Source organism: Elaeis guineensis, chromosome 4 (genome assembly GCF_000442705.2).
Source record: "Elaeis guineensis isolate ETL-2024a chromosome 4, EG11, whole genome shotgun sequence".
NCBI classification, from domain to species: Eukaryota; Viridiplantae; Streptophyta; class Magnoliopsida; order Arecales; family Arecaceae; genus Elaeis; species Elaeis guineensis.
Genome location: NC_025996.2, coordinates 31827048 through 31840804, shown reverse-complemented (window position 1 = coordinate 31840804; position 13757 = coordinate 31827048).

Genomic DNA, 13757 nt, shown 5'->3' with positions numbered 1-13757 from the left:
GACTTGTTTGAAATTTGGCTCAAGATTAATCGACTCTTAATATTCTAAGCTAAAACTAAGCTTAGGCAAAACTTGAAATGATTCGGTTCGATTTGATTCGACTCGAATATCAATCGAAACATACTTGAGCTCAAATTCAAACTCAAATTCGAACATTAATATATTGATAATATATTAATAAATATTATAAATAAATATAATAATGTTATTATTATGTATAAATTTGAATAGATTCGTAAGTTTTCAAATCAAATATCCTACTATTCAAGCTCAACTCAAAAAAAAAAAAAAAAAAAATCTTTTTGAGCTTGATATAGCCAACAATATTCTCAGCATGACATCTATTAGAAATTTGAACATGACCAGTTTAAATAGTTCTTCAAAGAAGGAGACCATACAGATTTTAATACATGCAGACTTGGTGACCTAGAGCTATGAGTTCACGTGGTTGGGGAAAAAGAACCGTTAAGACTCTAGACAACAAATGGTAATCATTGATCTAGGGTGGTCCAACCTAGAAGCTATCAACTGAACAAAAAATTATATAATTTAGGGATGCGCTACGTTGTTCAAATAACCATGGGTGATTCAGAAGTACTATGAGCCCTAAATAAAGAATCACAAAAGGATGTTTAATTAGCTAGGGCGCCACAAAACAGAATCCTTTATTTTTTTATGTTCTCTATACTTGCATCGCCAATATAATACTTGTTCGGCTACCCCTCCAAAGACCCCCTCCTCTCCCTAAATATTCTACCATGTTGACAGAGCTGTGGCCATGACAAATGGTCATCAAAGGGCTCCCACCTTATGGGAACATCATTAGTTTAGACGGTGGGTTATTGTGGAGTCCAAGAGACCATTGGAAACAGTGCTGCAGCTAAATTTGTGGCCATTAGAGTCTTAATCTTCCATTCCTGTATTCTAGTGAATATTTGACTAATGAAAACGGTGTAGTAGCTTAAAGTAACGTATGCTTTTGCTCATTATATCCTTGGAATAGGATCTCGTGTTGGTGGGAACTAGTAGGGGCGCGTGTCAAAGACGAAATGGAAAAGCTGTGGGACACAAAACGTCTTCCACATAGAATATTGGGTGGCAGAGAATAAGGTGTCTCGCCTTTATATAATTGTCTATTATATGTATTAATTGGACCGTTTTTTCTTTAAGAACCTTTTAAGAAAGTAAGCCATGTATCGGACAAGTATTAAATTTCCGTAAAGAAAAAGTTCTTACAATGAGCATCCCGAAGCAAATCAAAGGAAGCCTGTATAAAATTGTTCTTATAAAATAGAGTCGCATGTTGTCACAGCTTGTTGATATATATCTCTCTCTTGGCTCAAGTTCCACGTGTATCATCAAGTTTTTTTTTTAACACTCACATATATCTTATTGTCAATGAGCTAATACAATTATTATTGTTAATTGTTAATGATATCATTATATACCTATCCAACCTTTGGGCCTTATGAATTTGGGATTTAATCTATGATCTTTTCGTCTCTAGGTAGCTAAGAATGCGGCTATGACAATGATTAGAAGAAGAAACCACGAAAACAAAAATAAAATCGATTTGGAGAATGTATAAATGGAATATTTAATCTAATAACAAGATATATCAAGATACACCCACCAAAAGAACAAAATCTCATTGAGATTAAGGAGGGAAAACAACATAAAAAAAATGAAAAGCACTAAAAAGAAATATTCGCTGTGTGAACATCTAGATAGCCAAGGAAGACCAAAAATCTAATTGTCTCATTTTTTTTAGTTACTCCTTTCATTCTTCTTCCTTTATCTATATTTCTATAAAATTTTCATCCTAATAAAATAGTCTACTTGGAATATATATGGTACGGTCAAAAATAAAATATAATTGATTTTGAAAATAATAAAGTTAATATAGTTATCTATTGTTGATGCAGATTTTCATCTCGAGATCGTATCAACTGGAGTTGGACAGTGACGGCAGGTCGAAGATGATGCAGAGACCTGTAAGAAAAGTCTCTGACCGGATGCGACTTCGACGGAAACTCTCCAATGCTCAAGTCAAAATCCAGCAAAAAAGAGGAGTGATAAGAGGAGATTTCAAATCTTAAGATCTCCTGTATAGGCTAATTTATTTATAGGCAGAGACTGAAAAGCCATAAGAAGCGGTTGATCTTGGTTGTGTAAGGTATTTCTATTATCTTTTTTTTATTGAGGGAGATATATTTGTTATCTCTTACCTCATCAGGAATATTGGCTCGGAGAGAAAATCAAGTGATTAACTCTATTTTATCTGAAGAGATATAGTCTTATTTGTTTTGTGACGAGTTGTCATATCAGGATCATTTAAATTTTTGAAAGAGCACGAGATTTGAGGATCTATGAGGGTCAATCCTTCCTTGTAGGCTCACGTCTTCGGCCAGGATGAAATTACCCCCAACATCTATGATGCACAACTTTGGATTATGGACTATTAATGTTTTGTTGGTTGTGATATCTCTTTAAAAAACAAGAATTTAAGTAAGCTTATATAATTTACATATATTCAAAATTCTAGCTATCACAATGGTAATCAAAATCATTGAGTACTTTTATTTATATCAATGTAAATTGATAATTATGGATTTTATACAAAAAATAAAAGAGTAATTAATTCGATATTATAATCGACCACTAATAAATATCTTAGTTAATCATAGCCTATACTCTTCATTGCAAATGACTTGTTTAATTGAAATTTACCGACACCATGGTGCATGGAGGGAGTATGTCATTAAGATATATGATTGCTTCAATCTATATCAATGATTTTTATTTGATTTAAACATTTTAGTTTGATGTGGAATATAGTTGATTGGGATACTTCTTCAAAATATCTATGAACATCCACTAAGTCAATTTTAAACATGTGAAATCCGAAGTTCTTTTTTGAATAAATTCTTTCAAAAATATAGAAGAAGGTATTGATAAATAGTCATTATAGACCAAGTGGAGAGTACCAGAATTTATATTTTAATATAGCCTGAATAGTTACTTGTCTATAAGTTGTATATATGCATTTTATTTTAATAAACTTGGACTACGCATAATTTAGTCTAATCGGTTAATTTGCCTATTCCATTTGCAGTTACTTAGACGAAGAATTAGAGTTCTAGTTAGATTGAGAATATTGATGGATTAGCGAATCAGCAACTGTGTATATGAGAGCTTTCATCCCTCTCTCCCTTTCACATAAAGAAAAGTCTATAAGATTTTTCATCAATACTTTGATGAAGGAGAGTGAGGGAGAGAAGATTAGTATACTCATTGATCTTTGATTAATTTTTTTATAGCTTGGGTACACATATTGAGAGTACTTAACTTTGATGCAAAGTACATACTCTCACTCTCATAAATTGTGGTTTTGTATGATCATGAGAAATGATTCTATATATATATATATATATATATATATATATGTTTTTTTTTTTTTTTTTTTTGTTTTTATATTATTCAAATATATAACAATATGAATTAATACTTTATCATATATGCTAGTGGACATAATCAAGTTTTTTTTTTTTTTGAAAGATAGAAACTTTATCTATTTTATATTGTTGTACTTTTGGGAACTCATAATTTTTTATAAAAAAAAAGAGATAGAGACTGGATTTTTATACAATAACAACATAGTTGCTTAAATACAACCTTGATTAATATTTTATATTTTTATAATCTATATTTGTTGTTATGATATTACAATATATTAGCAATAATGTTTCTTCAAGAGAACCTCGGATCCATCTTTGAGCCTCGCACGACACTCATGATATTTATGAGTAATTTTTGCTTCCATGCTCTATATGAGAAAATTCTAGATATATTCAAATAGGAGATAATTGGTAGAATGATTAATGTGTTGTTAGCTTTCTTGTCCATGATATTAGATATACTTAATAGTGGCAATGTTTAGTCGAACAGTCGTCAAGTCAGATACTTATCAATTAAATTTGACAAAATAAATAGATCAAAAATCTAAAACCAATCACAACCTCTTCATTAAATAGATAATGCAATCCGCATGACCCATTTTAAAAAATAAATCTGTCCTACTCAAATAATTTAAATAAAATTTAAATAGATAAAAAGATGAAGATGGTTGGGCTCAACCCAACCTATTTAATTGATAAGCTAGATTGAGTTGACCCACATACATTGTGGATTTGTTTAATGATGAATGTGACATATATCGGCAACTCCAGTTAAACTCTTACCAATGGCTAATGCACACCTCTTTTTGCATACTGCTCGGAGAATTTTAAGAAAGTATTTTTCTCGCTCCTACACGTATCTATCGGAAGACATACAACACTGCAGATTTGAGTTGTGTAATATGTACAGTATTTCAGCCGCCGTTCGTGATATGATATTTTTGGATGTACTGTAAGTGTTTTTTTTTTTTTTTTTTTTTTGCCTCCAGGTTTTACTAGCGTGTTCCTCGAATGTGTCCGTTATTGTTCAAAATATATAATTGACGGAAACGGAGGTACACGCGGCAGCACCTCAGAGCTCCGACGGGAGTGTCCGGTTGACGAAGCGGTCCAGCTCCATTCTCGTCATATTTCCGCTGGCCCCACCTCCAAGTTTATGCGCACGTGTCTGCTCCCTTGTTACGATAATCCTCAGCCACAACGACCTCCCGCCATATGCGGTTCCAACGGGCACCAGACCGTGGGCGCCCCAACACTTCCACGGCTCCACCTCCACCCAATCCAACGAAACGGAAAGCGAAATAGAGGACCTTGGCACAAATCTCCAGCGCATCGCCCCCTTACTTTGAAACGTGCCGGCCTCCGATCACCGGGGCTGCATCAAGAGTCCCGCACGCTGCACGCATGCCAGCGCCGCGATCCCAGATCGCCACGTACATCCTCGAAAAGCGGAATCCCGCGAGCGGTGGAGGGGACGGTGGGGCCCACTCCTTTGTCGCGTGCTCCAATGCGTGGACGATTCCCATTGGCTGGTTTTCTATCCTGCCGTATCTGCACAAGTGTCCCGCATCCGACGGCGCGGGGGTCCCGGGATCGCCGCTTCCTCTTTCTCGCTTCTTTTGGGCGAGAAGTTTGAAATTTGAACAACTCGGCGCTATCAACTTTTTTTCTACAAGGGCACGATCACCGCAAATGGTGCTCGAAGAGAAGGTATATGATATTTTTATGAAATTATTATTTGATAAAAAATTATTATTATTATTATCATCTATTTATAATATTTATTTATATTAAAAAATAAGATAATATATACTTAAAATATATATAATTTATAATTGTATAAAAATATATTAAATTAATTATATCTATTATTTATGTAAATAACTAATTAATTTAAAATTTATATAAATAGTAAACTAAAATAGTAAATATAAATAGAAAAATATAAGATAATTTTAATTACTTACTTATAACTATATATGAAAATTATATATTGAAATTAAAATAATTAGTAATAAAATTTAATAATATAAATAAAATAAAAAAAATATTTGATTGAATATAGATAACGTTTAACAAACATGATTCCAAGTTCTCATTTGGTAACTTAATTTGATATCAATAATTAATAAGAAAAAACAGATAAGCAGTATATTTCTCACATCTAAACAGTTCATCAAGTTTTATTCAAACATATAAATAGTAATATTTAAGTATGATGAATAGATAGTAATTAGACAAAATAATATAGCACATTAATTTTTTTATTATAAATATTTATATATATTAAAATAATTAATTATTAAAAATGAGTTGTAAGATTGTATTTAGCTTGAAATATGGATAGTATCTATTACTATTACATATATATGGAGGAATTTCTAATCCAGTTAGTTGTTGGAGAAATAAATCTTCTAAATAATAATAGCTTTTAACATTTCATGGAATTGACGACTTATAGTTTTTAACGAATGATACCAAAAAAGTGAAATTGTACATTCCTCTCATTATGTGTCAAAATATAAAAAAAATTATCTATTTTTTCTTAACACAATTGTTTCTATTATCCTTAAGCCGACAAGTGCTTCTAAGTATTTCATATAATTTGGCAAATACATGAGACCCCATATAGAATAAGTCATGATAATGTTTACTATTAGAATTCTGTTTCATTAATTTTTAATATTCACCTTCTCTTTCTTTGTTAATAAAATCTCTCATCAAATATATGGAATAGACAACAATGCATAAAAGTTGAACTATAATCATATATTATTTTTGTTCCAATGTATTCATAATTTGAAAAGAATAATCCACCCAATCAAATAGTTCAATTTCATAATCTCTTCTCATTTAGCTTCCCAATTAGTCTCACTTGTCATTCCAACTATTTTCTATATATATTATTCTAAAAAAATATTTCAAAAGATAAATAATTTATAAATAAATAGAATAATAATATTTAAGATACTACATTTGAATATTTGAATATTTAAATATTTCAATCACAGTGTTTAAATATTCTCATATCATAGTTCTTTTTAATTTAGATGCTAATTGAATGATTGGCCTCAATCACTATTGTTAATTGGAATGTTGGCAATAAAAAATTATTGTTTATAGTCTCTCATAAGGATTTGAGGTGCAAATCAATGGTCCAAGAGGATAGCATGTAGGTTTAGAGTTGTCTTATTTTCTAATCATTAGATTTATATAGTTATTGTTTATGTTTTTCTTTTTTTCAATTTTTAGGAACCCAATTTATTTAAAAAAAAAAAAAAGAAAACTCTGCTTCATCAACTTGAAAGTGCTTGGAGGCTCTGTCCCCCTTGTTTAGTCCCGGCAACCCACTACACCATCAAACAAAAAAATAAAAATAAAGATCTACTTCATCTCAAGAAAGTGCTTAGAGGCATCTTCCATTTTTTTTCTTTATTTTAAGTCTGCAGGAACCAATGTACTACCAGAAAAAAAAAAAAAAAATCACCATCAATGATCAGAACGCATTTGAAGGCCTTGATTTTCTTCTGTTGTAGTCTGTAGAAACCTAATGTACTACCCCAAAAAAAAAATCATATATCATCAATGAGAAAGTCGGGGTTATTTTTTCTGTTAGATTTTGATACCTCAAATTTGGCCCACAGCAGCGAACATCAGATACAGAGAAGCTCAATATACAGCGTACGATGCGAGGAGTTCGGAAATGTGGCATAGTAGGGCTGCAGCGCACGGCCTAGCAGGCCCACAATGCGCAGGCCCGAAGGCAGGCCCAGGCCAATGCAGCGCATGGCCTAGGACACGCGCACACTCCCATGTGAGGCAGCCTTGCTTGCAGGAATTTGACGCAGTCCATGTGGATTGCGTGGATGTCACGGTCCACCCGAGCGCTATGGACCGCCCTGGTCCTTGAGGCAAAAATCATGGATCACGGGAGCTACTTGCACGATCTGATGGCCACGAAGTAGATGCGCGATCTAGCGCGATCCAAGGGCCAAGGGAGCTTGAGGGAAAGATTCAATGGCTGGAAAGATTTTTGAGTCCCTGTGAAAGTCTATTTTTGATGCAAACTAGGTTTTGGGCCTATAAAATGGGTGCACGGATCTGAGAATAGGTGTAGCATCTGAGAGCACTCGAGAGGCAGAGAACGGGCTGAGGCAGTGGCTTGGAGCAGTAGGAAGCATTTAGGGGCATCAGAGGACCCTGCTACAACAGGCTAGGATCTTCTTAAAATTTTTATGGGAGCTTTTGTAAGGGATGACAAGTAAATGCTTCTTATTGAGGGAGGATTTATATATGAAAGTTGAAAATGTGTGATCTGCTCATATATTCATTTTCTTTCTCATAGTGAAGTCTTGCATGTCTTGTGGAGATAAACCTTGGGCTGATCTATATATTTGATTGTGCTTTTTTTATTTTTTTTTCTTTCTGCTGCAATAAGTGGTACCAAATATTCAATAATTGGTATCAGAGCCAGGTGGTATCAGAGTACGAGATTGTCTAAGTTGTGATAGTGTTGATCAAGATTGAAGAAAATAGAGAAGATAGGCTCAATCAAGGTGGAGATCAATCGATATGATGAAAAAAATAATTTCTCCCTATGACAAGCAAGGGTGAAAGATGTGCTCATCCAACAAGAGTTGATTGATATTCTCTTGTGCGAGGAGAAGCCGACTACCATGGAGATAAAGGATTGGAGGTGGCTCTAGATTGAGACGGTGAGTTTATACTTGGCGGATGATGTAGTAATCTATATACTTGACGAGACTTTCTTAACAATAATATAGACGAAACTCGAGAAGATGTACATGGTGAAGTCATTTACCAACGCTTTTTTCTCTAGAAGTAGTTTTATCAGCTATGGATGAGAAGGGCTAGAGTGTACAGGAGCATCTCAGCAACTTTAAGAAGATCCTTACTGATCTCTTCAGCATTGGTGAGAAGATTGAGGAAAAAACAGGATGTTAGTCTTGCTTGCATCACTTTTTCCTTCTTTTGAGTCTTTAATGACTGCTCTTCTAATAAGAAAGAGTACCATCAAGATAATAAGATGACTGCAGTATTACTCCAGAATGAGGTTCTCAAGAGAAAAAACTGAGCCTCGAGTTCAATTGAAACTCAGTTTTGACGATGACTGGAGGTGGTGATGGCAGAAGACGAAGCAATAGAGGATCGTAACTCGATGGTCCAAATCCAAAATGAGAGATTCAAGCAAGATAAGATGCTATCGGAGTGATGAGTCGGGTCATCGAGTTAGAGATTATCCACAGCTTAAATATCGGACGAAGGCTCCTGCGATGATGATAGATAGCGATACAGAAGATAGTAATAATATTCTTTTGATATCTGATGAGGTATCTATTTTTTTTTCAATGGATTTTGGATTTTACATGTTCGCATCATGTATATTGTAGAGAAGAACTGTTTGACTTTCTAGAAAGCAGTGAGAGCACTATTCACTTACGAGATGGATCAAGCTATGAGACCAAGGACAGTGGGATGGTTAGCTTACAGAGTCATGATGAAATAGTAAAGAAGTTGGGTGAGGTATGATATATATCCAACTTCAGAAATAATCTAATTTTACTGAGCAGACTGGATTCAAACAGCTACAGATAGAGAGCTGATGATGGAATCCTGAAGGTCATGCGTGGCAATAGGATTGTGATGAAGGGAAGAAAGTATGGAGGACACTATCTCTTGACAGGAAGCTCAGCATGAGGTGGAGCTTCAAGAGCCAATGGGAGTCTAGTACGAGGTGGAGCATTATGAGCATATGCATATTGTTGGAATAGTGTCCCAAAGCCAATCATCAGCCTGTTGACGGTTGTGCTCCTTTTGTATTAGTACATGAATTATAAATAAATAAAAATTATTTTGATATTTTTTCATCATAAATATTTTATCTTCTAATGAACTCCTGTGTTGTGGTGAAGTCCTTAGGACTATTTAGACTCGACAAAGAGGATTTGTCGCTTAGTCCTTAAACCTGTTCGCGATCAAATGATACGTTGTTACCAAGGACGATAATGTTTATCGAGCATAGGTCGTTGTGTGCCATATGGGTTGGTTGTTTATAACCAAGGAGTGTGGAGACACTGGTATGGCATACAGGTGAGATGTAATGGTACATCTGCACTGAACATTACCGACTCCGGAGCTATTTCTGCTGTCAAGATTTGCTCCGATGGGATATGGGTATAAATGTCCCTCCGACCTGAGACCGCCATGGTGACTTGCAAGTAACTCACTGCACTTAGGCACTAGACTACCTGAATTTTTAATTCAGTGACGGAAGGCTGCTGGGTGTAGTCAAGTACTTGACTTGTTGGTGCATGTGTCAAGATGGGATTGACCACTCCAGTTTAGGAGCTGTGTACAGTCGTGTTTCAATTTAGCAAAATCTTGCCAGGATAGTCTTAGTGAGGAGTCACAGGACTAATTGAGTTGAGCACGACTCGGATGATCTAATCAGGATTGACAGTTTAACCCTGAGTCATCCTAAACACATGGGTCAAAAGGGATGAATTATACGGTAACCATATTCATGTAGGTTCTGAATGTTGCGATTGTGACTATTCGACCTATCCGATCGTCGGGTACCATTGCTAGATGGTCACTTCGATTAGTACAGGAATTGATTTCTATGCTACCGGCTTAGGTTCGAACCTGCGGGTCACACACATTAGAGGTTTCTTTCTGATCTGATGGCTGATTATGAGTCTTATGTGTCTGTGACTCTATGATTGAAAATTAGGATTATCTGATCATGAGTTTCACACATTTTGGGTACCGGGGTTAAAATTTTGAATTTAAAATTTGAACTCTTTGATCAGGATTTCATATCGATGGTCTCTGATACCTAATTGCCCATCGAATTTGGACTCAATATTTATGAAGATTTAATTAGTGATTTGATCACTAATTAACTCAATTTGATTGAGTAATTATTTTTAGATCAAGTCCAATTGAATTGGATTCAGTTTGGATTGACCCGATTAGGTTAAGTGTTGATCTAATCGCTAAGATGGTTTAGTCCCTGATTTGATCAGGGTTAGGCTTAGTTAATTCCTGATTTGATTAGAATTTTATTGAGTCTAATTAAGCTTAATTATGTTGATTTAATCTGATCTAATTATGCTTAACCTATTTTAATTAGGTTGGCTCAATTTGAATCAAACCACCTTGTTTTAAATTTCCTGCGTCCATTTGAATTCACGAGAAGAAACTTCTCATGAATTTTTTCTCACGCAAAGCCCTTCTCACGCCCACTCTTATGTGCTAATATTTGGATAAAGATGATTAGTTAGCCATTCAAATTCAAAGCGTGTTTGAATTTGAATGGATAACTTATCTCTTGCGCATACATGACATTATCCACTTTAGCGCCTCACATCTCACACGAGAAAGAGTTTCTCGTGAAACCTTTTCACGCACAAAGTAGACTCGCACCTTCTCTTCTCACGCCCAAGTGGATAGGATGAGTTGGTTTTAGTTTGAATTCAAATTTGATTTGAATTCAAATGTGTAACCACTTGTCTTTATCCTCTCACGTGGATAAGACACGTTTTGAACTGTTTTAAAAGAGATAGGGAGCTGGGGCGTGCGTAGAAAAATTCTGAGAAAGAAAGTGGGGCGTGAGGAAGCCTTGTGCGTGAGGTGAAGGTCCAAAACCTTCCGAGAGAAAAAGAAAGAAAATTGGGCACAGGATTTTTGATGTGTACCCTAGGGTTTCTACCTAGGGTTCGGGAAGTGAGATTGGTGTGCCACGAGTGTCGTGAGTCCACCAAATTTCAGGAAGAGATCTATCTACCTCTCAACCAATCGTGCAGATGATCCGAAGTGTCCGAGGAGTCGGTACACATCGATCGAAGGAGTTCGATCAACATCAGCCATCAAAAGGGTGAAATCACGAACTAGCATTCGTGAGGAGCCGATCAGACAGAAGCTTCGTGTGGATGATCCGCAGAGGCTAGACACTAATGTGGCTGTGATGTGATGATCAGAGTCTCCAACGGTGATCAGATTGCGGTGATCGACTACCCGCAAAAGGTGATGTGTTCTGAACACAGTACAGTAAAAAGTTTACTGTTTCAAATTTGAATTTCAAATTTAAATGCATGCTGTTGTATCATATTTAGATCCTAGTGTAGGGTTAACTAGTATTAATTAATGAGATTAATTAATAATTTTGCTGTAAAATAATAATTTTGAAAAAATTTTAAAATTACTATTTTGCCCCTGTATTGAATTTTCACTTCAAATGGTATCAGAGCATGGTTCTAGAATATGATATACATATGCATGCATAGATTAAGGTGTAATCTATAAGTTCAAATTTAAAATTCGAAATTTAAAATTTAAAATTTAAATTTGAAATTTAAAATTTATTTAAAATTTTAAATTTGAAATTTAAAATTAGAAATTCAAAATTTAAAATTCAAAGATTGAAAATTCGAAATTTGAAATTTGATTGAAATCTCAAATTTGAAATTTAAAATTTAAAATTCAAAATTTAAAATTTAAAATTCAAAATTCAAAATTTAAAATTCAAAGATTGAAAATTCAAAATTTGAAATTTGGTTGAAATCTCAAATTTGAAATTTGAAATTTGAAATTCAAATTTTAAATTTTGAAATTGGTATATTTAGATATACTTGATCCAAGTAGCAAGTAATCTAATTGGGTTGGTTGCCATGGCCGTCCGGTCATAGGAGAAAAGTAGGGTTTAAAGGCCCTCTCTTCCATTCGATGGGGTCTCCTATGATGGTAGGGGTGCCGATGCAATTATATCTCATGCCGATGAAGCAGCGAAAGGACTTAATTATAAAATTTATCATGAATGTGTTAGATTAGATCTAAAAAAAAATTTATGATTTATTTTAGTTATTTTCTGTTATGAAATGAGCAATAGGATTGCTGTTTATGAATTGTGCTGACCCGTTTGTGAAATGAGTCAACACATTTGGTGAACAGAAAATAAAATCTTTCAAAATTTAAAAATTATTTTTGAAATACCAAATCCTGACCCATCAGTCCAAGTACTTAATTAAAAGAATTAAGTGTTGTCTAGTAGGTCTAAAATTTGAATTAAGACCTAAGACAATTGCATAAACTTGTGGGTCAATGGGTTAGATGAATTAGGTCCATAATTGGGTTAGACCTAAGGTTAGCTTAAAAAATAGACTAAATAGAGTAATTGGTCAAATCTAATCAAAAGTTGAATTAGATTAGGTCAAGGATACTCTAGACTCAACTTCAATAGTTGTAGTTGAATGGGTCCATGTCTTTAACTAGACCAAGATGGACTTAATTCATGGCTATGCAGTGGAGCCCTATTTACTAAGTTGATCAAAATTAAAACTAATGAACCGGTTGGTGTCTAAGGTAAGTTCGGCAGTTTTGACCAGTGATTCTTAAGCGGGAGCTACTCGTATTGATTCGATCATTGACGAGTTAATGGCAAATCTCCACCACTGATCTCACTTACCTGGCCAATATGATAAGTTAGATTTTGATTAGATCACTTGGTGATTAGAGCTCACCCATGTCATTAGGTAAATCAGTGTGACTGATTTAGGTGCTCCTAATGTCAGCTTAAATTAATTTTTTTTAATCTGACTTGGTGAAGTCAGTGGGAGGATTGAAATTGGCTGGATGATTTCTTCTCTACTATCTTTAATAAAATCTTCAAAAATTATTAGGTCCCTAAAATGATTAAGTTATAATGATAACTAAGTCAAAGCCTCCCATTAAGTGAGTGATAATGAGTCCATTAGTTCAATGATCATTGGAGGCCCAAAGGCCTGGTGCTCATTGGCTAATGGAATTATCATTCATAATATGATAATTTGGTTGAGTCTTTTTGATGGTGGTTAGGTTGGCCGGCCAAAGTCGGCCTGATCATTTATTGGTCTGATTCACTAAATTAAGTCATGTTGATGATTGGACCTAACCAGATCTTTTCAGTGGAGGCCAAAGCCTACTGATTAGGTTCTGGGGCAAAATCAATTACTAGAAGTTGTTTAGAAAAAAACTGGTTAAGAACCTATCCATAGATGCACATGGGTTGACCAACTAAAGTTGGGCTCGTGTGTAGTCTGTATGGATTCTAGTACCCATTAAGGAATTAAAGTAATTCTCGAATTGGAGGTTGAGGCTACCAGTTCGTAAAAATATTGAAAAAATTTTAGACTAAAGTCCAAGTCTTTAGTATTAATTTATGTACTAATAGAGGTCTGGTGTTCCTCTGCACGAGCAGCTCGGTAAGGATGCGATCCTTAATTCTTGCCCAAGTCCTTC